Below are 25,833 nucleotides of genomic sequence, written 5' to 3'. Positions count from 1 at the left end.
AGAATTAGAGGGGGTAAATTCAGAACAGAAATGCGGAGACATTTCTTCAGCCAGAGAGTGGTGGGCCTGTGGAATTCATTGCCGCGGAGTGCAGTGTAGGCCAGGATGCTAAATGTCTTCAAGGCAGAAATTGATAAATTCTTGATGTCACAAGGAATTAAGAGCTACGGGAAGAATGCGGGCAAGTGGAGTTGAAATGCCCATCAGCCATGATTGAATGGCGGAGTGGACTCGATGGGCCGAATGGTCTTACTTCCACTCCTATGTCTTATGGTCTTATGGTCTTATGAAATTTGTATTGAATAATTTAACATAGGAGATTTTGTGGCATCCTAGATAGTGCCTACCTCTGAGACACAAACTTAAGTCCCAATTTCCTTTTTGCACATGGCTTTGCCTTTCTCTAAGTAAATTATTGTTAACTATTTTTACTGTAAGCACTAAAGGACAATCACAAGCTTTCTTTAGTTAAAGAAGAACCGAGTTATTGCCTGTTAATGCTGGAAAAAATTATAACCACAACATCAAGCATTCAACCTTTCTGTAGTCATTTGGCCCCATACATATTCACACACTGTGCAAAGTGAAAAGGAGGATAATTTCCATTGCAAAGTAAGATAAAAAATATTCAGTTTAATGTCCTTTGGGCGTCCTTGTGATGTAAGGCTTTCACCTGAGACCACGGTTGGTTAGTTGACTTCTTGGAGCATCAGCAGTTGTGAATATTGCAATTATCTTTTAAGTTCTCAGTTCTCCTTTCCAGTCAATGCTGTCAGATTGATTACTTTGCTTAAGAGAGAGCAAATGAGAGAGAGAAAACGAGAGAGAAAACGAGAGAGAAAAAAGCAAGAGAGCCTTGTTAGCCTGCTGTATAATTCTATCTCCTCTTGCCTGTCAATAACAAAACAGCTTGAACTTACAGTTTGTTTCTATATTTCATGAGTGCTCGAGTTACATTTTAAAGCTTAATAATTGTAGTTTAAAGATTCTGAGTAATGCAAGATGCAGTAACAGCTGCTCCTCTTTTGAGGTATTTTAGGTGCTGGAGGTGATTTCCTCCGGTTCCAAGGGCAGCAATTCCTGTTGTATATGCTGTTCCATTGTTTTGGAGCTTTGGAAAAAAAAAGTCAAAACAACAGCAGTTTTAAAAGGGAGAAGAACAGACAAAGGAAGCACATGGTGAGGTCAGTGCAGGAGAGAGAGAGAGAGAGAGAAACTGATACGGCCTTTGCTGTTTGAATTCATGTATCGCTGGACATCGCAGTGCATCTGGGAAAATTAACAAACAGTGAAATTCACGACTGATCTTGAAGGAACTGTTTGGGCGAAGTTCACAGCACAGAATCAGATAAGTTAATTGTTTTAAGTGGCCTACAGAAAGTCTGCAGTAGCGATTGGAGTAGGTTCTTTCTTGATTATATGTTTTTTGAGATACGTCTCTTGATTTAACTTAAAAATTAAACTGTAACTACTAATCTAACATGGGGCAGCATTTTGTAGAGGAATAAGACGGTGTTACTTTCTGGGTCTGTAGATTGTGAAGGAGCAAAAATGGCCTTTAGTACAGTGATATGTGCTTCTTGTCAGATGTGGGAGTTTAAAGAGAGTTTAAGGGTTACTGTGGATTATACCTGCAATAAGTGCTGTTGGATGCGAATCTTATCAGATCGAATGGATCGGTTGGAGAGACAGTTAGAAGCAATGAGGAATTTGCAACAGTATGTGGTGGATGGCTGTTTTTGGAAGGGGGGGAAAGTCTCAGATACAGTCACATAGATAGGTTAACTCCAGTGTTATCCCCATTTCAAACAAGTATGCTATTTTGGAAAATGTAGGGGGTGATGGATTCTCAGGGGAAAGTAGCACAAACAACCAAGTTTCTGGTATTGAGACTGGCTCTAATGCAATGAGGCGTACGTCGGGTTCCAAGAGATCAACTGTGTTAGGGGATTCTCTAGTTCGAGGCACAGACAGACGTTTCTGTGGCCAGCAGCGAAAAATCAAAATGGTGTGTTGCTTTCCTGGTGCCAGGATCAAGAATGTTTCAGAGAGGGTGCAGAATGTTCTCAAGGGGGAGAGGGGCCAGCAAGAGGTCATTGTACACATTGGAACCAATGACCTAGGAAGGGAAAAGGTTGAGATTCTGAAGGGCAATTATCAAGAATTACGCAGGAATTTAAAAAGGAGGTCCTCAAGGGTAGTAATATCTGGATTACTCCCAGTGCTATGAGCTAGTGAGGGCAGGAATAGGAGGATAGAGCAGATGAATGCATGGCTGAGGAGCAGGTGTATGGCAAAATGATTCACATTTTTGGATCATTGGAATCTCTTTTGGGGTAGAAGTGACCTGTACAAGAAGGACAGATTGCACATAAATTGGAAGGGGACTAATATACTGGCAGGGAAATTTGCTAGAACTGCTTGGGATAGAAACAAAAAAGAAAAAATAAATAAACAAACAGGAGTGTCAACATGATGAAAAAAACACAGCATTGCTAAAAAAAAAACCAGAAGTGTCTCACGCAGCATTGCCCTTTGTCGAGAAGGGATTGTATTATAGACCCCCTAATAATCAGAGGGAAATTGAGAAACACATTTGTAAGGAGATCTCAGCTATCTAATACTAATAGGGTGGTTATGGTAGAGGATTTTAACTTTCCAAACATCGACTGGGGCTCCCATAGTGTTAAGGGTTCAGATGGAGAGGAATTTGTTAAGTGTGTACAAGAAAATTTTCTGATTCAGTATGTGGATGTACCTACTAGAGAAGGTGCAAAACCTGACCTACTCTTGGGAAATAAGGCAGGGCAGGTGACTGAGGTGTCGGTGGGAGAGCACTTTGGGGCCTGCGACCATAATTCCATTAGATTTAAAATAGTGATGGAAAAGGATAGACCAGATCTAAAAGTTGAAGTTCTAAATTGGAGAAAGGCTAATTTTGATGATATTAGGCAAGAACATTCGAAAGCTGATTGGGGGCAGATGTTCGCAGGTACAGGGACAGCTGGAAATTGAGAAGCCTTCAGAAATGAGATCACAAGAATCCAGAGACAATATAGTGAAGAAGGAATTTGGCATGTTTTCTTTTATTGGTCAGAGTACTGAGTACAGGAGTTGGGAGGTCATGTTGCAGCTGTACAGGACATTGGTTAGGCCACTGTTGGAATTCTGGTTTCCTTCCTATCGGAAAGATGTCGTGAAACTTGAAAGGGTTCAGAAAAGATTCACAAAGGTGTTGCCAGGTTTGGAGGATTTGAGCTATAGGGAGAGGCTGTACAGGCTGGGGCTGTTTTCCCTGGAGCATCAGAGGTTGAGGGGTGACTTTATCGAGGTTTACAAAATTATGAGGGGTATAGATAGGATACATAGACAAAGTTTTTTCCCTGGGGTCGGGGAGTCCAGAACTAGAGGGCATAAGTTTAAGGTGAGAGGGGAAAGATATAAAAGAGACCTAAGAGGCAACGTTTTCACAGAGGGTGGTACGTGTATGGAATGAGCTGCCAGAGAAAGTGGAGGTTGGTACAATTGCAACATTTAAAAGGCATTTGGATGGGTATTTGAATAGGAAGGGTTTGGAGGGATATGGGCCGGGTGCTGGCAGGTGGGACTAGATTGGGTTGGGATATCTGGTCGGCATGGATGGGTTAGACCGAAGGATCTATTTCCATGCTGTACATCTCTATTACTCTATTGTGACTATAGGGATAGTCAACTTGGCTTTGATCAGATGGACCAATGGGCTCAGGAGTGGCAGATGAAGATAAATGCGAGGTGCTGCATTTTAAAAAGCAAATCAGAGCAGGACTTATACACTTAATGGTGAGGTCCCGGGGAATATTGCTGAACAAAGAGCATAGTTCCTTGAAAATAGAGTCGTTGGTCGGTAGGATAGTGAAGAAGGTATTTAGTATGCTTGGTCAGAGTATTAACTTTAGAAGTTGGAAGGTCATATTGTGGCCGTAGAGGACATTGGTTAGGCCACATCTGGAATGTTGTGTGCAATTCTGGTCTCCTTCCTATCGGACGGAAGTTGTGAAATTTGAAAGGGTTCAGAAAAGATTTACAAGGATGTTGCCAAGTTTGGAGGATTTGAGCTATAGGGAGAGGCTGAATAGGTGGGGCTGTTTTCCTCTATGAGTCTAGTGATGTTTCATTTTTAACCTTCTAAGATTCTCATAATGTTGTAAATCAAATAGGAAATGAGGACCCTTACATACCTCCCATTGGGGTGTGGGCTGGAGTGGGACAGCTGTCTGTTTTTGTTTTGCTCTTGAAAGAAATGTTAATTTCAGTCTTTGGTTTTCAAAGATCAGTTGTCTCATTTTATGTCATTGTGGTATTCTCTTGTCACTGTAGGGTTTGTTACTTTCATTTCGTGAGTGTGTTGGCACGAAAATGCCATCAGTTTGTGTGGAGGACATGAGGGTCCATGATTTGGGTGGAGGAGCGGATCTTGGCATGGAGGGCATGAGGTGGCAAGAGGTTGTGGGTGGGTGAATAATGTGGCATGGCTAAGACTCTTTGAACTTGCTTTTCGACCAGCTCCCTCATCTAAATTTGGTTCATGACACTTCTGTGGAGCATGACCCACAAGTCTTCTAAAAGCTGACCTGACTTGATAACAAGGGTGTAGGACATGCTTATCCTAGTTGGTTCAACAGCCCAAAGCAGCCTGCATGTTTAACTATGGAATTCTGGAATTGAATTCCAGAATTTGATCCTGGCCACGACATTTACCTCTCCACAGAATCTCCCTAATCTTCCTGGTCTGTCTGCCGTAGTTTCACCTGACCTCCGAGCTAAGGGGAGGAGAAGCAATTCCCTGACAGGAGAAAATGCCACCTTTTTCTTTTAATTTGGTAGCAAAACGATTCATACAAGGTTTCTCAAGATAATGCTCCTCCATAAATAAAATTCAAGTGCAGACTCACTTCAGCAGAAATGCTTTTTTTTTCTAACCAGTATGTGTCAACTATCATCAGGCAAGATCAGAAAATGATGTTTTTTTTCTCTCTTAAGGCAGCTTTTGATCAAGGTTAACATTGAGAAAATCAAAGCTTTTAGAAACCAAGGCAACCATAATGTGTGAAAATCTGCTTACGGTTATCTTTTTTTCATTAACAGCGCTTTACAGTTTATTTTGAGACGTCTATCTGCATTGACAAGACCCATTATCTTGAGGGAAATGCAGGAATAAGGCCAAATGAAAAATGGCGATTAGGTGACACTAAGATCGGATGCGAAAGATAACGTAAATAGAAATCTGAAATAAGAGCAGATGATTCGATGACTGCGCAGCTCATCTGAAAAAGGAGAGACTTCTGATGAGGATTCTCCACATAATGCAGCTTCATCTCTTCTGTGTTCTGTTTACTTCCAGCTATTTCTATTTTACATTGTCAACTGCAGAAGTGAAGACTCAAATAGTTGTTACTTGCACTTTTGACTTTTAATCATAGGTTCATGACCTACTTAAAGACATTAGCCGAGATTCAGTGCTAAACACTCCCATGCAGAGCTGAGGAAGTTGCTTCTGAGATATTGTGCAGAGAAAGATTGGCATATTGTTGATAGAACAGCAATAACTGTACTTCAAAATCATTTGTATTCTTTCTGCGCTTTGAGTGATGTCATTAGGTGGCTAGATGAATGCTTTAAGCTCCCCACCTTCATGAAAGGGAAACCAAAGGCTGTACTTCCAGGTGAGGAAACGGTCAGGCTCACATTTTGTGCTAAGTTTCACACTGACTGCTGTACACACATACAAAGGTACAAAAGTTGCTCAGTCTTTAAAGCAGATGGTGCAGTGCCAGGAATTTATTTTTAAGGTAGCTTTTCGCTGTTTGGCATAACAATGATTTGGGAACGTTGTTTCACTGGATTAAAAAAATGCTGAGTATATAATATTTTTCCATCAATGTTTGGCAGCACTGGTCTTATTTATAACGTACCTTTTGAGAGTTATGAGCTGAAAATGTGTTGCTGGAAAAGCGCAGCAGGTCAGGCAGCATCCAGGGAACAGGGGAATTGACGTTTCGGGCATAAGCCCTTCTTCAGGAATGAGGAAAGTTTGTCCAGCAGGCTAAGATAAAAGGTAGGGAGGAGGGACTTGGGGGAGGGGCGTCGGAAATGTGATAGGTGGAAAGAGGTCAAGGTGAGGGTGATAGGTCAGACGGGGGTGGGGGCGGAGAGGTCGGGAAGAAGATTGCCTGAAAATGTGTTGCTGGAAAAGCGCAGCAGGTCAGGCAGCATCCAGGGAACAGGAGAATCGTTAGCCTGCTGGACAAACTTTCCTCATTCCTGAAGAAGGGCTTATGCCCGAAACGTCGATTCTCCTGTTCCCTGGATGCTGCCTGACCTGCTGCGCTTTTCCAGCAACACATTTTCAGCTCTGATCTCCAGCATCTGCAGACCTCACTTTCTCCTTTTGAGAGTTATGCCAATCCTTTTTCAAAACGGTCTATTTGCCAATTCAAAATTCATTGCAATCAATTTATTTAAATAATTTCATATATAATCTCAGCTTGATAGCTGATCTCAGCTAGGAAATGAGTAAAGGCCTCTACAGTGGTCTACTGCCCCATATGAAGTGAGGGTGATGAGTATTGGACATGCCCCTGGTACCTAGCAGGAACCCTGTTAATGCCCAATTTGGGTGAAGTATCCTTATGCTTGCATTGCAGTGAACAGGAGACGTTAATTGTGCATTGTGATTCATGTGCCCATTTTCATACCTGATCCAGTTTTCCACCGTATTGTTTTAAAAAAATGTTAATTTTCTCCCATTCCTGAATCTTTAGCCTCTTGCTTCAGAATACGATTCCATTGGCACTAGCACTTGTTTCGCACTCTGCAAAAGACTATTCCTGTCACTTAAACTTAGACAGTGAACCTTAACATGACTGAGAAAGCACCACAGTGAATCTTGCTCTCGACAGGCACAGATGTGTTCTTTCTGGAAAGGCAATTGAATCAAAAGTCATAGAACCAGAATCGTAAAGCCATAGAGTCATACAGCACAGAAATACACCCTTTGGTACAACCAATCCATGCCAAATATCATTCCAAACTAAACGAGTCCCACCTGCCTGCTGTTGCCCCATATCACTCCAAATATTTCTTATTTATGTATTTATGTAAATGTCTTTTACACGTTATAATTGTACCCACACCCATCATTTTCTCAGACATTTATTCCACTCACAAACCACTTTCAGTGTAAAAACATTTGTCCCTCATGTCTTTTTAAAATCTTTCTCCTCTCACCTGAAAAATATCCCCCCTAGTGTTGAAATCCCCCACTCTAAGGAAAAGGCAGCTGCCATTCAACTTATTTATACCCCTCATGATTTTAGAAACCTCTAAAGTCACTTCCCAGCCTCCGATGCTCCAGTAAAAAGAGGTCCCAGCCTCTCTTTACAACTAAAGCCCACCTGACCTTTTCCTTAATATAGCTAAAACCAATTGCAGTATGTCTATTGCTAACTTAGTAAAGATTTATTTAATTTCTTCAACTGCAGAGAACAGCTATGATCTCTAGTTGGGATTTATTACTCTGAGGAGAAAGTGAGGACTGCAGATGCTGGAGATCAGAGTTGAAAAATGTGGTGCTGGAAAAACACAGCAGGCCAGGCAGCATCCAAGGAGCAGGAGAATCGACGTTTCGGGCTTAAGCCCTTCTTCCTGAAACGTCAATTCTCCTGCTCCTCGGATGCTGCCTGGCCTGCTGTGTTTTTCCAGCATCACATTTATTACTCTGAGTAATGTTATTGCTGGAAAAAGAAACATGCTTTTGCCTTGGGCTCATCAGGATCCTCACAAGAATACCCCTTTTAAAGGGAACAATGATTTCTACTGCATGAGGAAAAGGCACTGATCGGTTGGCATGATCATCCTCTGATCGAAGCTCAGTATAATTTGTTGCTCCCTTTAAAATGTGCAATCATTGCGTCTGCCCTGATGAGTTCAGGATGAAAAGCTTGACAGCATGTCTTGTCTTCTTTCTCACTAATGCTCAAGTTCTGTGACACCGACCGCCCATGAGTGTGTTATGCTATCTTCAAAATATGCGCCTGTGTGGTCTTCTCGTATTTCACCAGTTTGTTTTAATTAACATTTGCAGTGTAACTGGGACTAATATGTTTGGTAAACAGCCTGCTTCAGATCCCTGGTTAAATTCTGAGCTGAGGATAAAAGCTAATGTCCATCTGGAAACTCGATTAGCAACTGCTGCATGAGGGGGCTTAGGGAACAAGCAGACAGTGTTGAGCCTGGACATTAATGGGTCATATTCAGGAAATTTGATATACTATTGTTAACAGAGTGAAAAGAAATGTAGTTCTTTAGCTCTCAGCAAGTACAGCTCAACCTATGTGATTCATGCAGTTAACCCGAGGCCTCAGAATATTGCAGGCAATAATCATAGAACATAGAAAAGTACAGCACAGAACAGGCCCTTCAGCCCACGATGTTGTGCCAAGGATTAATTCTAATGTAAAATAAAATAACCTAATCTACGCACTCCTCAATTCACTGCTGTCCATGTGCATATCCAGCAGTCTCTTAGATGTTCTTAATGACTCTGCTTCCACCACCACAACTGGCAACACATTCCATGCATTCACAATTCTCTGCGTAGAATCATTATTACAAAATTTTCAGAATGACCAAAACACAGAAGTACATAAGACAGTGATAATATTAAAAGTAAGGATATTCCCCTCAAAATCGAGTTGCAAGTTTGGGTCGGTGTGCAAGGGTCAGTGTGGACTTAATGGATCGAATGGCCTGCTTCCACACTGTATGGATTCTATGATTGTTAACAGCCTTCTGACTGATGCATATAATTAATTTACCGATTGTATTGGTCAGGATTATAAACAGCTGGAGTTAATAGAGATATTGATCATGTTTCATTGAGGCTTTGCGAGCTGGATCAGATTCCTTGATCTATTTGTGAGCTTCCAATCATGTTCCTGTTAAGACAGTTTCCTTTCTCATTGCACCCAAAGTTGGTTAACACCGATACTTCTGAAGAATACAACTAACGAATTGCAGATAGATTTGGAATTTGCATTTTATTTTTCCCTGAATGATTTTCAGTGCTTTCAGTACTATCATTGAAACATTTAAATGTTTTCAATCTGAATGTGATTCAATTTGAATTTTGAAATTTACCTAAAACTAGTGAACACATAAACACAATAGACAGAAGAAGGGTCACTGGATTCGAAACGTTAACTCTGCTTTCTCGACAGGTACTGCCAGACCTGCTGAGTTTCTCCGTCAATTCCTATTTTTGTTATGGATGGATAGAAGATGTGTGACTAATAAGGTTTTTTTCCTTGATAGAGACTGAGGAATTGGAAGCTTCAGGTGTTCAGTGGCAGTAAGTCAGGAAGGAGGTAAATGCTATCACATGGTTAGGTAGAGTAAGCTACCCTTGTGGAGCCTTACTCAATGGGTGGGAATCAGAAAACCTTACTGTCCAAATCCGGAGACAGGCAGGGACCGCCCACTCTGTCCTACCTTGTACGTGTGTTACATGGAACCTTTTGTTGGATCCATCAGAAAACATATCGGAAGGATATTGTCAGACTTGAAAGGCTTCAGAAAAGATTTACGAGGTTGTTGCCGGGGTTGGAGGATTTGAGCTACAGGGAGAGGCTGAACAGGGTGGGGCTGTTTTCCCTTGTGCGTCGGAAGCTGAGGGGTGACCTTACAGAGGTTTATAAAATCATGAGGGGCATGGATAGGATAAATAGACAAGGTCTTTTCCCCAGAGTTGGGGAGTCCAGAACTAGAGGGCGTAGATTCAGGGTGTGAGGGGCAAGATATAAAAGGGACCTAAGGGGCAACGTTTTCACACAGAGGATAGTGCGTGTATGAAATGAGCCACCAGATGAAGTGGTGGAGGCTGGCACAATTACAGCATTTAAAAGGCATCTGGAGAGGTATATGAATAGGAAGGGTTTAGAGGGATATGGGCCAAGTGCTGGCAATTGGGACTAGATTAGGTTAGGATATCTGATCAGCATGGACTAGTTGCCCCGCAAGCTCTCTTTCTGTGCTGTACATCTCTATGACCTTGTGAGCTTGATGAGGGTTGACTATCTCAGACATTGTTTGCTGCTTGGATCTGCTGTCGGTGCACAGACTCATGAACATCTGTGACCAGTTCAAACTGGCCTTGGAGGAGGAAGGGAAATCATGATCAATAGTGAGGCCATGTTCTTTGGGAACTGTGTTGAAAGATCCTTTGTCACCATCACCATCAGGTCAGGCTACCTGAAGGTGCTAGGCAACGAGTTTGGTTGGGCTGACACTTCACCAAGGAGCAGATCACCAAGATGAGGCAGAAACTGGGTATTTGGGGGTATGGCCCTCTTTCCGTTGCTGGTAAAAAAAATCCTGTTATCAAATGGGTGGCATGGTGGCACAGTGGTTAGCACTGCTGCCTCACAGCATCAGAGACCCGGGTTCAATTCCTGCCTCAGGCGACTGACTGTGTGGAGTTTGCACATTCTCCCCCTGTCTGTGTGGGTTTCCTCCCACAGTCCAAAAATGTGCAGGTTAGGTGAGTTGGCCATGCTAAATTGCCCGTAGTGTTAGGTGAAGGGGTAAATGTAGGCAAATGGGTGTGGATGGGTTGTGTGGACTTGTTGGGCCGAAGGGCCTGTTTCCACACTGTAAGTAAGTAATCTAATCAGATAGTGTCGGTGTTGCAGATCTGGCCCATTCCTCGAGCATGCTCCACAGCAGACAACCAAGTCTTCTTCCACATCACCTGGTGATCAAAAATGGATGGTGTCCACAGGGACACCATGCACAAAGCTCTGAGAAGAAGGTATTGAATGTTACCCTCATCTTGATGGCTACCTTTGTGTGATACTGAATCAAAATGTGCGTAGACCTTCAGCATACACGCACCCAAGTGTCACTACATGCTGAAACTCTACCTGCCCCTGGGGTTTTGAAGGATGGATTTGGCTGTATTCCCATGGAACCCTCCAAGTAGTCAGGTTGTACCATACCACCTGGCCCTTATGGAAAATGTTGTTCAGGAAAGCACTTTCCACCCCATTTCCATCAGCACATGACATCATCCAGGGCCTATGGGGAAAGGAGAAGCTCAATCCTGAGCAGACCGTCAACGTCACTTGGCAGAATGCCTCAAGACTAGAACTGTCCAACAAGCAGCAAGACACCACTTGGCTAAATGTGAGAAAGGCACTACTCTTCTGATCTTTCACACAAGCTTGGACTCTCTCCAGCACCTCATGCTACCCTCGAAGTGGTTACTGTGATGAAGAGACTGTTGCACATCTCCTTCTGGAACGTGCCTTTATAAAGAGAGATGCAATGGCTTTTGTGGAGGCGTATCCCAATACATTCATGACTCAGGACTCTGTTCTACAGGCTGTTCCCCAGGAAACATCAACTGCACCTGAAGACTATCAAATCAGTGAAAGACGCTCTCTGGTCTGCCCAAACCTTGTTGATCTTCCAATGTAAAGAGTTGACCTCAACTGAGTGTTGCAGATTGACACATTCCAAAGACCAGGACTATGTACTGTGGGACATAATTTAAACATTGGGGCAACTACAGCCAAAGGGTAGAGAGGGAAAATCACTGTCTAAGGTTTTTCTGCCATGATATTCTGATGACCTGTTAAATTGTAGAATATTTTCAAGCTCGTATTGAAATATTTGTAGTTTCGAATGATATTCCCAGTTTTGCATTTGGATGGAGGCATCAAAGAGCGTAACGCTCGAATGAAAAGTACAATTTAAAAGTTGTATTTCCTGTAATGTCCAACTTAAATCATTCGTAATGTACTCATAATTTATGAATAAAGTATATTTTTGCCCATAAAATTAAGCAGATCCCTATTCCACTCTGTGCTTATCACTTGCCAACAACAAGGAAAGCAAATCCTTCTCCCACTGGCCCTGAACTTTGCTGAGCAAAATGTGAATGTAAGGTCTGTAAGTCAGTGCCCAAAGCGAACTGTGTTGAGACAGCCCTTTTTTTTTTATTTCAATAGTAACTTCACAGCCAGGAATCAGGGCTAGATTAAAACTTATTTGTAAAGGGGGAAAGATCAAAGTTGTACCCCACTGTTCTCCTGGATAAAATACCAATCAGTCTCCTGTGAAATTGCAAAAAGGGGATTTGGTGCTCTTTTTTTAAAAATTGTTTGTTGCAGCATTGGTGGTTATGTACACGTTACCTGAGAACTGTTGGGAGTTCAGTTTCAGAGACTCTGTGCTGAAATATGTAGCTGGTCCTCCCTGAAATGGAAAGTGATGGCAGAAGTCTGAACTCATGAGGATACATTGGAATGCTGTGAACTCTTGAATTCGGGAAGTGACAGTGTGTGGGAGCTCTGCTAAAGTCTGAGACCTTGGGGCATTCAATACAAGCAATGTCTGCTCTAACAGTTCTTAGTGGTTAGAGAAATCAAGAGGAAGAGAGGAACAACTGAGCCTGAGAGACAGAAGATGAGGAGTCTGAAAATGTGTTGCTGGAAAAGCACAGCAGGTCAGGCAGCATCCAAGGAACAGGAGAATCGACGTTTCGGGCTTATAGAAGTAACAGGGCAGGTGAGAGATAACAAAGAGAAATAGGAGAGTGATGCTTCAAGTATAAAGGATAAGCTATTAAGATATTGTTAGCACAATGGCAGAGGCCAAGGTATAGAAAGTGGCTCTGATGGATTATTCTTGCAAGTTACAAAATGTATATGAAGAATCTATCCATTTACTTCAAGAAATAAACTCATTAGGTCAACTCAACCACAAAATTTGTATACTTTTTCTCTGTCAGAGCTTTTAACAGTATTCTGAACAGATTTTTAAAATATAGTCTTGGATCTCATAATATGAGCCCTGAAGGAAATCTCTGACTGGCCTGGATATACGGAGCTCTCAGATTCCTGGATTGATATTGATGAAGTGGTGTCTTTGGTTAACCTCAACTATAATAGAGAAGAGACTACCTAATGAACTTAAGAATGAGTGGTGACAAAGTATGAATAAAGAGATAGAGTCAGGAGTCCAAAATGGAAGTGAGAGAGTCATGAGTCCAAAAGTAACAACAAGAACAATGGTGCTGATATATGGTGGGGGGAGAGGCGATGGAGGGATTCGAGTCATAGATTTGTACAGCGTGGAAACAGACCATTCCCTCCAACTTGTCAATTTGGACCAGATATTTTAAATTAGTCTAGTCTCAATTGCCAGTTTTTGGCAAATGTCCCTCTAAACCCTTCCTATTCATGTACCCATCCAGATGCCTTTTAAATGCTGTAATTGTGCCAGCCTTCAATACTACCTCTGGCAGTTCATTCCATACACGTACCATCCCCTGCATGAAAACGTTGCCTCTTGGGTCCCTTTAAATCTTTCCCCTCTCCTCTTAAACCTATGTCCTCTAGTTCTGGACTCCCCTACCCCAGGGAAGAGACCTTGGCTATTTACCCTGTCCATGCCCCTCATGATTTTATAAACCTCTATAAGGTCACCCCTAAGCCTCCAATACTCCAGGGAATACAACCCCAGCCTATTCAGCCTCCCGCTATAGCTCAAATCCTCCAACCCTGGCAGCATCCTTGTAAATCTTTATTGAACCTTTCAAGTTTCACTATCTTTCCCATAGCAGGGAGAGCAGAACTGTGCTCAGTATTCTAATAGTGGCCTAACTAATGTCAAAACGTGTGGTTCTGGAAAAATACAGCTGGTCAGGCAGCATCTGAGAAACAGGAGAGTTGACATTTCAATCATAAACTCTTCATCAGGAATGATGAAGAGCAAATGCTCGAAGCATTGATCTCTGCTCTTCAGATGCTGCCTGACCAGCTCTACTTTTCCAGCATCACACCTTTTGACTCTGATCTTCAGCATCTGCCATCCTCACTTTCTCTCTTTTTGGCCTAACCAATGTCCTGTACAGGGTTGTTGTGGTGGGTAGGTGGGGCTTGAGTAACACGGCCAATTCACCCATCATGCACACCTTTGGACTGTGGGAGGAAACCAGATCACCTGGAGGAAATCCACGCAGAGAATGGGCAAACTCCACACAGGCACTGAGCCACCTGCCTTATCCATGCAGGTGAGCAATCGTGTCGATGGTCCTGGGGAAAAACCTGAGGAAATGACCGTGAACTTACAGGAATGTACATTTTCTACTGTAGTTTTGCTGGTTGCGGGCATGTATCCAGAGACTCCCATGACAGCAGTGAGTGTTTGAAGTGGACTAACAGCTCTGGTGATGGGGCTAACATTTCTAATCAAAATTCATAGCATAAGAAATGAATGCATGTCTCTGCAGTATCGGTATAGGGAATAAGTTGACTGAAGGAGAAAAAGCAGCAGCTACTTGTTAGCACAGTATTGTCAGGGTGCAACATCTACTGAGCGCAGTGCCCTCAGGCATCCACTGTTCCTAATCTGCATTAATAATTCACATCGAGGAACCCAATGCAAATGGATCAAGATTGACAATGATAGTCTGATGAGAGGGGGTGGGGAGGAGAAGAGCTGTCAAGATAGATGAAGCTGCCAGGGGCCTGTGAGGCCAGTTAGATAAAAATTGCAATTGTTGCAATCAGTGGAAATGAAATTCAATATCAATAAGTAAGCATGAGGCATGGCAACTTGGAAGGAAAATTGGATGTCACGTGGACACAGTCGTCGGTGTGGATTTAACTAAATTTACAGCAGAAAAGGGATCGGAAATATATTCAGACACCACATCTCAAATCAGAGTGAAGTGTCAAAAAAACAAAGCAAGTAACATGTTGAATTATTTATGATGCTACATCAGTATTCATTGGAAGTTGCACAGCATCCTCACCACTTCATAACTACCCTGTTCACTCTTAACCTTAAACTCAGGGAAACACTCGCCCCGTAGGAATGGCAGAAAGGGCCAAATGTGACATTATTTAGTAAACCCCAATGGAAGTGCCTCCGTGAGTAACATCAGGTCCAACTCAGATCAAAACAACCCAGTCAGAATCACTCGCCAACTCTCGACCCCTGGCCTCTCAGTTGGAATCGCTTGCTGGTGAAGTTAGTAAAAATAACCGAGAATTAATCTTCTCATGAAGGAAGAAGGGAACACAGTTTAGGGGAGAAGCCTGGGGTAGAATGGAGCAGTGTGACTGGATTATTGGTCACCACCAGGCAGCAGAGTGAAGATTACCCAGGCTGGAAATGCGCCCCACAAATCTCCACGGCAGTTCCGCATCTCCATCCTGCAATTCTGCCGAGGTGGAATTGGGAGCCTGCACTGACACTCTTCTCTCCCCACTCCCATGGTCATTCACAGCTTACCAAGGCCTGAAGGCTGACTGGAATCTCCTGATCATTCTCCAGATTCCCACAGACAATGACTAGTGAGATGCAGGCACCCAGCAGTAGGCCAAAAACATGGGAGATGAGTATTCAAGGTTTCCTTGTTCCCCTGCCCTGCCCTGGTAGTCTTGCTGATGAGTCGATTTTAATTTAATATAAGGCTTTTTTTTTTACAAACTTATATTCTATTATAGGCTGAAGCTCCCTTACAACTGGAAGGTTTCTGATCAGCTGCCCTACTAGAGAATTTATGGGTGCTATCTTTTGTTTTATTCACAAATGAAATATTGACAATGTTGGCTGGGCCAGCATTTATTGCTCATCCCTAGTTGCCCTTGAGAAGGTGGCAGTGAACTGCCTTCTTGAACTACTGCAATCCATTTGATGCAGACACCCGACAGTGTAGGTCAGCAGAAAATCCAGTGACACTGAAGGAACGGTGATATATTTCCACATCTGAATGGTTTGTGATTTGGAAGGAAACATGGTATTCCCATATATCTATTTCCCTTACCCTTTGGATGGGAGTAGTTTGTAAAGTGTTGTCTAAAGTGCTTTGGTTAATTTCTGCAGTGCATCTTTTAGATGATACACACTGCTGCTATTTAACTCTGGTGATAAGAGGTAATCATTGTGGATGTGCTGCCAATCAAGCGGGCTGCTTTGTTCTGGCTAGGATCAAGCTCCTTGAGTGTTTTTGGAGTTGCACCCATCCAGGCAACTGGGGAGTATTTCATTGTGCTTTGTAGATGGTGGACAGGATTTGGGGAGTCAGGAGTGAGTTACTTGCTTTGGATTCCCAACCTCTGACTTGCCCTTGTCAATACTGTAATTATATATCTGTGGTAGACCTCAGATGTTGATAGTGGGGGAGTTCAGTGATGGTAACGCAACTGGATGTCAGTGTTTGGTGACCAGACTCTCTTTTGTTGGAACTTGTGTGACACAAATATTATTTGCCATTTGTCAGCCCTGGCCTACGTGTGTACATGTTTTGGTGCATGTGGACACTTACTGAAAACAGGGGCAATATTCAGGCTTGGACTGTCAATTAGCAAGTGGCATCCGCGCCACACAAATTCTGCCACACTAATAGCTGCCCTGGAGAAAAATCACAGGTAAGCAGACTCTCTTTTGTTGGAACTTGTGTGACACAAATATTATTTGCCATTTGTCAGCCCTGGCCTACGTGTGTACATGTTTTGGTGCATGTGGACACTTCAACACATTTCCATCAATATTCAGGCTTGGACTGTCAATTAGCAAGTAGCATCCGCGCCACACAAATTCTGCCACACTAATAGCTGCCCTGGATAAAAATCACAGGTAAGTGACTGTTTTGCCCTTAGGTGCAGGTTCGTGACCTGGAAGCAATTCCAACCTCTGTTTTCCTCCCTGGGAAGGAAGGTTGACCCTGCTTTCTGATGCCATTCTCTGGCAAAACACATAGTCAAGCAGATTATGAACAGAAGGAAAGAATGATTTAGAAAGAAGAAGTAAAATAGAGAGACAAACAGAACTATATATGGCAAGAGAAATAGAAAGAGGGACTTTACATTGTTCTAATTTATCGCAAATGGTTACATTCACCTCATAATTGAAAATATCAAATCTAGCATTAGTTTGATTTTGACAGCTTTGATAATATGTTATTGCTAAACACAGGGAAATTAATTTTGGATTAAGTGAGATTAGGATTGTTTGTATAAACTAGGTGATGTTGTGGGAGAGCTTTCTTATTTGGACTGCCTTCGTAGGGAAATAATCTGATTTATCCCATTTTAATGTTGCATTGTGTTGGGGTTCATGTGAAGGTGAGTTTGATCATATGAATTTGGCATTTGATTACTGTATGAGTATTCAAAAATAGTCATTTCTAGAATGTTCAGCTGAAAGACATAAAAATAGATCCCAGAATCTGATGCCTGAGTATGTTTGTCTCAATTTGAGTCAAGTATGTGGCTATTTGAAATATTCACTGTTAATAAATTGTGCACTGTCTACATATTGGAATGATTTGGAGGTGTCAGTGTTGGACTGGGGTTTACAAAGTTAAAAATCACACAACACCAGGTTTTAATCCAACAGGTTTATTTGGAAGCACTAGCTTTCAGAGCACTGCTCCTTCATCGGGTGGTTAATAAAGGAGCTGCACTTCGAAAACTGGTGTTTCCAAATAAACCTGTTGGACTACAACCTGGTGTTGTATGATTTTAAACATGTTGGAAGTCCTTCCTCAATTGTATAGAATGCTAATCCTTTTCCCAACGTTCATTAGTTGTGTATTAAGTCAGACTGCTTCTGAAGCGTGTTTTGTTGGGAAGGGCATAAGGTGTATGACTAATAACACCAGCAGTACAATTCTAGCTGCAGACTTCTTTTTCATGGTTTTGTCATGCTTGTGAGATATGCAAAACTTGACAGGCAGCATCAATGGAGACAGATCAACAGAGCTCAAGCTTCAGGTCAGTGACCTTTGATCATGTGTTTGCTGCTGATCAGGTAAAATATTGATGGTTATTCATGTCTGTCACTCATTGAGAATGATGAGAACAACTTGCTTTCATTATTCTTTCACTGGATGTTAGTATTGCTGGCAAGGCTACCTTTTGTTGCCCATCTCTCATGCCTAGCAAGCCACTCAGTTCAAGGGCAATTGCAGAAGCTGGTTATGAATCAGCTACATTACCATGGATCTGCTGTTATATGTTGGCCAGAGCAGGTAAGGAAGGCAGATTTTCTTCCATAAAGGGAACCATATGGATTTCTTCTAATAACAATCATGATAGCAGTGGCATTGAAGTGTGCTTTCAATTCCACACGTTTTAATGGAATTTAAACTCCACCTCTAATGGCATGATGAGATTTGAGCATTACACTGAATTAGTAGCCCTGTAGCATAGAGTCATAAAGTCATAGAGATGTACAGCACGGAGACAGACCCTTCAGTCCAACTCGTCCATGCCAACCAGATATCCTAACCTAATCTAGTCCCATTTGCCAGCACTTGGCCCATATCCCTCTAAATCCTTCCTATTCATATGCCCATTCAGATGCCTTTTAAATGTTGTAATTGTACCAGCCTCCACCATTTCCTCTGGCAGCTCATTCCAGAACACACACCACCCTCTGTGTGAAAAAGTTGCCCCTTAGGTCCCTTTCCTCTGTCACCCTAAACCTATGCCCTCTAGTTCTGGACTCCCCCACCCCAGGAAAAGACCTTATCGATTTATCCTATCCATGCCCCTCATGATTTTATAGACCGCTGTAAGGTCACCCCTCAGCCTCCGATGCTCCAGGGAAAGTAATATTGCCACTGTGCCACTGCCTCCCCGGGTTGAGTTACTGAATGGTAAAAAAATCATAAAAATTAATTAATGCTGCAATAGTGGAGTGAGAATTGTACTGATTATAGGTAATGCAATTGTTTCTAATCAATGTAATTTATGGAAAAGTGACTGTAGTTCTTCAGTTTGTGAAGGTAATTCTTAAAAGGTAATTCACAAGCCAGGGAACTATAGGGAAATCATTTGCGTGGGAAATCATTTTTCATGAACATGATTGAGCTTGTTGAAAAAGTAACATAAAGGATTGATGAGAGCAGAGTGGTGGATGTGATCCATATGGATGTCAGTAAGGTGTTCAACAAGGTTCCCCATGGGAGACTGGTTAGCAAGTGTATTTCTCATGGAATATAGGGATAACTAGCTATTTGGATACAGAACTGACAGAGGGTAGTGGTGGAGGGTTGTTTTTCAGACTGGAGGCCTGTGACCAGTGGAGTGCCAAAAGGATCAGTGCTGGATCCACTACTTTTCGTCATTTATATAAATGATTTGGATGTGAACAAAGGAGGTATTGTTAGTGAGTTTGCAGATGACACCAAAATTGGAGGTGTAGTGGACAACGAAGAAGGTTACCTCAGATTACAATGTGATCTTGATCAGATGGGCCATTGGCTGAGGAGTGGCAGATGGAGTTTAATTTAGATAAATACAAGGTGTTGCACTGTGGGAAAGCAAATCTTAGCAGGACTTATACACTTAATGGTAAGGTCCTCAGGAGTATTGCAGAACAAAGAGACCTTGGAGTGCAGGTTCATAGCTCCTTGAAAGTGGAGTCGCAGATAGATAGGATAGTGGAGAAGGTGTTTGGAATGTTTCCTTTATTGGTAAGAGTATTGAGTACTGGAGTTGGGAGGTTATGTTGCGGCTATACAGGACATTGGTTAGGCCATTTTTGGAATATCGCGTGCAATTCTGGTCTCCTTTCTATCGGAAAGATGTTGTGAAACTTTAAAGGGTTCAGAAAAGATTTACAAGGATGTTGCCAGGGTTAGAGGATTTGAGCTAGAGGGAGAGGCTGAAAAGGCTGGAGCTGTTTTCCCTGGAGGTTAGGAGGCTGAGGGGTGACCTTATAGAAGTTTACAAAATTATGAAGGGCATGGACAGGGTAAATAGACAAGGCCTTTTCCCTGGGGTGGGGGAGTCCAGAACTAGAGGGCATGGGTTTAGGGTGAGAGGGGACAGATATAAAAGAGACCTAAGGGGCAACCTTTTCATGCAGAGGGTGGTACATGTATGGAATGAGCTGCCAGCGGAAGTGGTGAAAGCTGGTACAATTCCAACATTTCAAAGGCATCTGGATGGGTATATGAATAAGAAGGTTTTGGAGGGATATGGGCCAGATGCTGGCAAGTGGGACTTGATTGGGTTGGAATATCTGGTGGGCATGGACAACCTGGACTGAAGGTTCTGTTTCTGTGCTGTACATCTCTATGATTCTATAATACAGAATCGCCAAATTCCTGCTGCTGTAAAGCCTGAGGACAACAAATGAGGACAGGATTACAGGACAAGTACAATGTCCTTTCTGCTTGAGTCGTGAGTGATATTCATTGACTGAGTCAACTAAAGTACTACAATGCAGCAGCAGCCATTGTGATAGTTCCCTCAATTCAAAGCAAAATAGAAAATTGAACAGTTCAGTGTTCAAAGAGTTAAAGGTATCCTTTGCATAATTCCCTTGATGTTTGCATGTTTGTTGCATTTGCTTCCTCTCTGCATCTGGGCAAGTGAAGTGATGGCTGAATTAGTTTCAAATTTCCTTTTCATGTGTTACCTTTCATAAACAGAGTGACTTTATACTGTACAACTGGAGAGTTTGTAAATCCATCAGATTAATGACTGACCTGCAGACCAAATCACCAATTATACAGTTTTGTTCGCAGTACTGAAGGCCTAATTTGTTTTCCACTTGTCATTTGCATCCCAGAGGTAACACCTCCCTTCAGGTCAACACTGTCAGTGTTTTACAGAATGCAGCTTAGGCTGCTGATGGAAAGTTTTGGGAGGAATGCGAAAGGGTTCACGTCAGTGTTGGATTGATCATTGTGATTGGCAAATGCACCATCTACTTCCTTTGCAACCATTAACAGAAAGAAGGCAATGATTTTGGATTGTTAGTAATGAAGTTGCTCATCTCGACTGCACAAGGCATGGATTCAGCTTCCATTAGTGAAACCCATCTATGAGGAAGGGATCAACAAAGGATACAGTTGGTGCTGTCTAGTGACCCTTGTTGGAAAATACATGTGAATGGGCAGTAGAACCAGCTTAGCAAACTTCTACAGTTTGAAAAAAGAATGACAATGCTTCCTACCTCTCCAGAAATATGCATGATGAATGGCCATATTGAAAAACTGTGAGAACTTCTGCTGTTACACCCTGGTGTCCTCACAGCAGATAGATAAAGGAAATTGGAGAACAAGCTATTTTGAAAAGTACGCAGGAGGGAAACTGGGCTGAGAAGTGCCCATTTATCAGGCTGTATGAGAACCCATGGGATTCCAAAATGGCGCCTGCAGTCAGCTGTCAACAGGCTTCGGAGGGGAAATGTGCCAGATACTATAATGGAGTTAACATGCACAAACATCTTTCAGAAGTATGTTCGATGCTCCTTTCAAGTTTCACAATCCAGGTAACATCCTCTCAATCTCACTCAGCTGACCACAACCTCCAACATCAGTGTCATTTAAAGGGATCTTTCTTGCAGATTTGTTTTTGGTTCATTTCCTCTGGCTGTTACTACAATTTTGAACATTGGTTTGCTTTCTACGTTTGTTTCGTAAATCTACTGGAAGTGTTTGTCTTCTATGTGCCTTTGTCTGTCCTGTTGGTCCAATGCATTGTTAATAGTTGTTTCTATGATGTAAAAGCTTTAGAACCCTGGATCAACCTTATGATTATGTCACAGAGTGACTTCCCACAGGTTATTAATAGCTTGGTGTGGGCAGAGCTGGTTAGATAGTGAGTGGAGAGGTTGAAGATGGAAATTTATTTGAATTCAGGGAACAAGTCTCTCTACAATGTAACAATAAGCTCTGCACCCAGTATCTCTCCAACTGCCAAGTAGAATTGTATTAATTGTTAACACAAAATAAGTAGAGTTCTACAGAAGCCTAAATTTTAACAGAGTTCTTGATTTTGAATTCTTCTTGATCAGACTGTCTCAAGTACAAACTCCTAAAACCACTCAGGAGACTTCGGCAATGATGGGAATCATTACCTAGAAAATTGTGGCAATGGTGAAGATTGGGAAACAGACCTGAAATTGCATGGAATGGAGAAGAGAAGAACTTTTTAAAAACTCACTTTTCCAAAAAAATGATTGGTGTGCCTTAAGATCAGCTAAAGAGTCATAGAGCTGAACAGCAGCTGTGAAGGAAGAAATCTCAGAACATAAAACTCCGCAAAGAAATTACCAAGACAACTGTAAGTTAATGGAAGTCTTTTACAGCCAGTAATATTAGAACAAATGTTTTCTGGAAAGGAAGTGAGTAGTGTAAAATAAAACCCTAACAGCCAAAGCTATAAATCCAGAGTGAGTACTTAGAAAAAGAAGCCAATTACCAGATACCCAAAACAGAGAGAGTTGATCTCTTAAGAGGAAGCACTCAAAAAATAACTAGGCTGGGAGTTAAAATTTCTGGCAGCCATTTCACAGCTTTAGATTATTTATCAGCAAAGAACAACAATTCTTCAGTAACAGGCTTTAAAATCAGAAGATTGCAGTTCAAACTTTTAGAATCCTAACAGTCTAGTTAACTAAATCTTTATTCTTCCAAAACTTTTGGTGAAAAAAATGCAAGTTTATTCAGGAACTGCAAAGATCTGGCAAAAGATGACTTGAAGTCAAAGTGGGAGAGTGCGATACCTCAGATGTAGAAAACTATCAGATCTGGACGCCATCTTTGATACAGTCAACAAATCATTGAATTTCATTGATGCCCAATTTGGGAAAGGTTTTAACCAGAGATCCATTTTGAAAAAGAAATGTCTACATTCATCTATGAATAGACCCTGTTGAAAAAGGAATACTGAACTTTCCGTTGAAATAAAAATCACATAAAAAACAGCAAAAGATTTTAACAGTTATCAATTTAGTATTACTACAACAATCTTTAAAACTTCATTCACAAAGAGAAATACAAGACAGCAATACAAGTGTGGTACAAGAAGAACAAAATCCTAATAACCAGCTTCAAAATCAATAAAATGGTCCACAGCCACAATAATCTACTAATGTGACAACTATATTTCTGCCAGAGAAATTCAAGCTGAGATCCATTTGATGGATCAGCAAATTTGCAAATGTGGAAACAATTTCAAACAGCTTTAGGATTGGACATGGAAACAAATGCAGAACAGATTGGTGTATTTCTTTGCTACATGAGGGGAACATCAGGTCATCTGTTACATGGACAACAGATCAATGAGAAACAGATCAGACTGATAACCTCGTAACAGCCTCTGATCAATATTTTACTTAAAGACACTGGCAAGATCACGTTTCAATAGCAGATTCCAATTTCCGGGATGGTTAGTCAAATGCAACAATTGAAATTTACAATATGAACCACTTGCAACAAAATTATTGTTGATCCTTTGTATAAATCAGCCATTTAACTTCTTCAAGTTCAAATTCCTAAAGAAGGGCTTATGCCCGAAACGTCGATTCTCCTGCTCCTTGGATGCGGCCTGACCTGCTGCGCTGTTCCAGCAACACATTTTTCAGCATTGAACTTCTTCAATCAACTCTAGGATCAACAATGCAAATAATAGTGGGTACAGATTCGAAAACATTTTTCAACAGCAATTATACATAGAAGTTCCATTGAATTCAGAATATTCAGAGGAGACAGACCTCTCTTCTGAAAAATGTATCAAATGTGACAACAGCAAATTGAAATGCTAGATAATCTAATGCCTCAGTATCTTGTTGCAGTCGCATCAGCGAAGGCAAAACTATTCAGGCTTAGTCCAACAACATTTTAGGAAAAGAGGTCACTTCTCGAAGATGTGCTGCAGTTTAAGCACATATCAAATATCAAACCAGCTCATTTTCAAGCCAAAATGATTTATGTTCATACCTTGGAACAGAGTCTTGAAGAACAGGTCAATTCTGCACTGAGATACGTCTCTTTATGGAGGGAAAAGCTATTTATAAATGAACATTCTGCCTAATCCAGATGCTATTGACAGTGGAAAAGAAACAACCCATACATTCCTGCAGTCACCTCAACGCAAGTATCTCAGCAAGTACTGCACGTTCAAGGCATGTAGTCAGGCTGTCAGATCAATTAAAACCTTTAATGGAAGCCAGCAGAGAAAAAAAAGCTCACCATCTTTACTTGTCATACCTTGTCATAGACTTTTCTGACCCACCTAATATCACAGGTGAGTCATGTCAAATAGTTGGGGAGGGAAAGGCGAGGTGAAAGAAAAAAATGTGTAATAAATATTGTAAAAAGAACTAATCTCGCCAACTCATTTGAGAATGCATAAAAAGGTTAATTAGTGTTAGGAAGATTGAGTGGGAGTGTGGTGCAGGGGAATTAGGATTCTTGAGTAAACTTATGATGGAGCTGCTTCCTCCTGGGACATAAATATGTGGAGTTAGATAGAATGAAAATCGAAGAAGGAAAGACAATTTCAGTTCAGGGAACGGACTCTTCATAATGTAACAGTGAAACCAGGACCTGGCATATCTCAGATTCAGATGTATAGACACATATAGTGTTAACATGCAATAGATAGAGGTCCATGGAATACTGAACTTAAAATTCTTGTCTTTACCATCTCCTTGACCAGACTTGACTTGGATTCAGATATAGTCAAAGACCACAAGGCAAAACGTTTTATCATAACTGGTGGAGGGGCAATGCAGATGGCCTTGAAGAATGAGTCTCAGCAGCTCTCAGCCTAGGGAGCCCAGCTGTAGAATACTCAAAACTGCATCATGCCTTGTGTCAAATTGTTGGTGCCAGGCTGCTCCTTCATTCTTCACAAAGACCACATGCTTTACCAAGCATTCTTTCATAGCTTGGAAAGTTGAACACTTTATTTGAGTCCACTGGAGTAGAACTTGTGAGTGACTTCACCCGCTGTCAAACTGGCACTGTGCTACCTGCTCCCCTTCCCTTTGCCCTGTTCTCAGGATACTTGTACCCAGTGGCTGATTATGTGCCAATTTCGCCTCTGTGCCACCCTTGGATTATACACACCATCTAAATTGGTGACTGTGCATGTAAACTTGAGTAGTAATGAGTCTTCATCTTCTACCATTCTTTGATATCCGAAAGGTTAAATGGAGAAGAAATGTTTATGAAATAACCCCACAAAGGCCAGCATCCCGTCACCAAGTCACTCTTTATTTACACATGGAGAGTCCTTGACACTGATTCAGCTCCCAAATGAACAGGATGTCTGACATCCCTGTTTATTTCTGTCTGAGAGAAGGTGAGAACTGCAGATGCTTCAGAGTCAGAAAGTGTGGCACTGGAAAAACACAGCAGGCCAGGCAGAATCTGAGAAGCAGGAGAGTCGACATTTTGGGCATAAGCCCTCCATCAGGAATGTCACCAGGAATGTCATCATTCCTGATGGAGGGCTTATGCCCGAAATGTCGACTCTCCTGCTCCATGGATACTGCCTAACCTGCTGTGCTTTTCCTGTGCTACACTTTTCAACTCTGTTTATATCTGTCAGCAAGGGCTCCCTGATTAACAACCCCAATTGGGACTTAAATTCTATGAGGCCCACCTGGTTGACCTCATTACAATCACTACATTCCTCCCACTTTGAATCCGAAGATATATTTGGGAAAGCAAGTCTTAGCAGGACGTATACACTTAATGGTAAGGTCCTAGGGAGTGTTGCAGAACAAAGAGACCTTGGAGTGCAGGTTCATAGCTCCTTGAAAGTGGAGTTGCAGGTAGATAGGAAGTGAAGAAGGCGTTTGGTATGTTTTTCTTTATTGGTCAGAGTATTGAGTACAGGAGTTGGGAGGTCATGTTGCGGCTGTACAGGACATTGGTTAGGCCACTGTTTGAATATTGCATGCAATTCTGGTCTCCTTCCTATCGGAAAGATATTGTGAAACTTGAAAGGGTTCAGAAAAGATTTACAAGGA

At 41.9% G+C, this 25,833-nt stretch overlaps 1 protein-coding gene across 3 annotated transcripts in view; it reads left to right on the top strand.

Moving 5' to 3' along the window:
- The window catches only part of sema6bb (sema domain, transmembrane domain (TM), and cytoplasmic domain, (semaphorin) 6Bb), a 547,826-nt gene that overhangs the window by 153,000 nt on the left and 368,993 nt on the right, over positions 1–25,833 (top strand). The window lies entirely within an intron of this gene.

This window comes from Chiloscyllium plagiosum, chromosome 31 (genome assembly GCF_004010195.1).
Source record: "Chiloscyllium plagiosum isolate BGI_BamShark_2017 chromosome 31, ASM401019v2, whole genome shotgun sequence".
Lineage (NCBI taxonomy): Eukaryota > Metazoa > Chordata > Chondrichthyes > Orectolobiformes > Hemiscylliidae > Chiloscyllium > Chiloscyllium plagiosum.
This window is presented reverse-complemented; position numbering and strand designations above follow the sequence as displayed.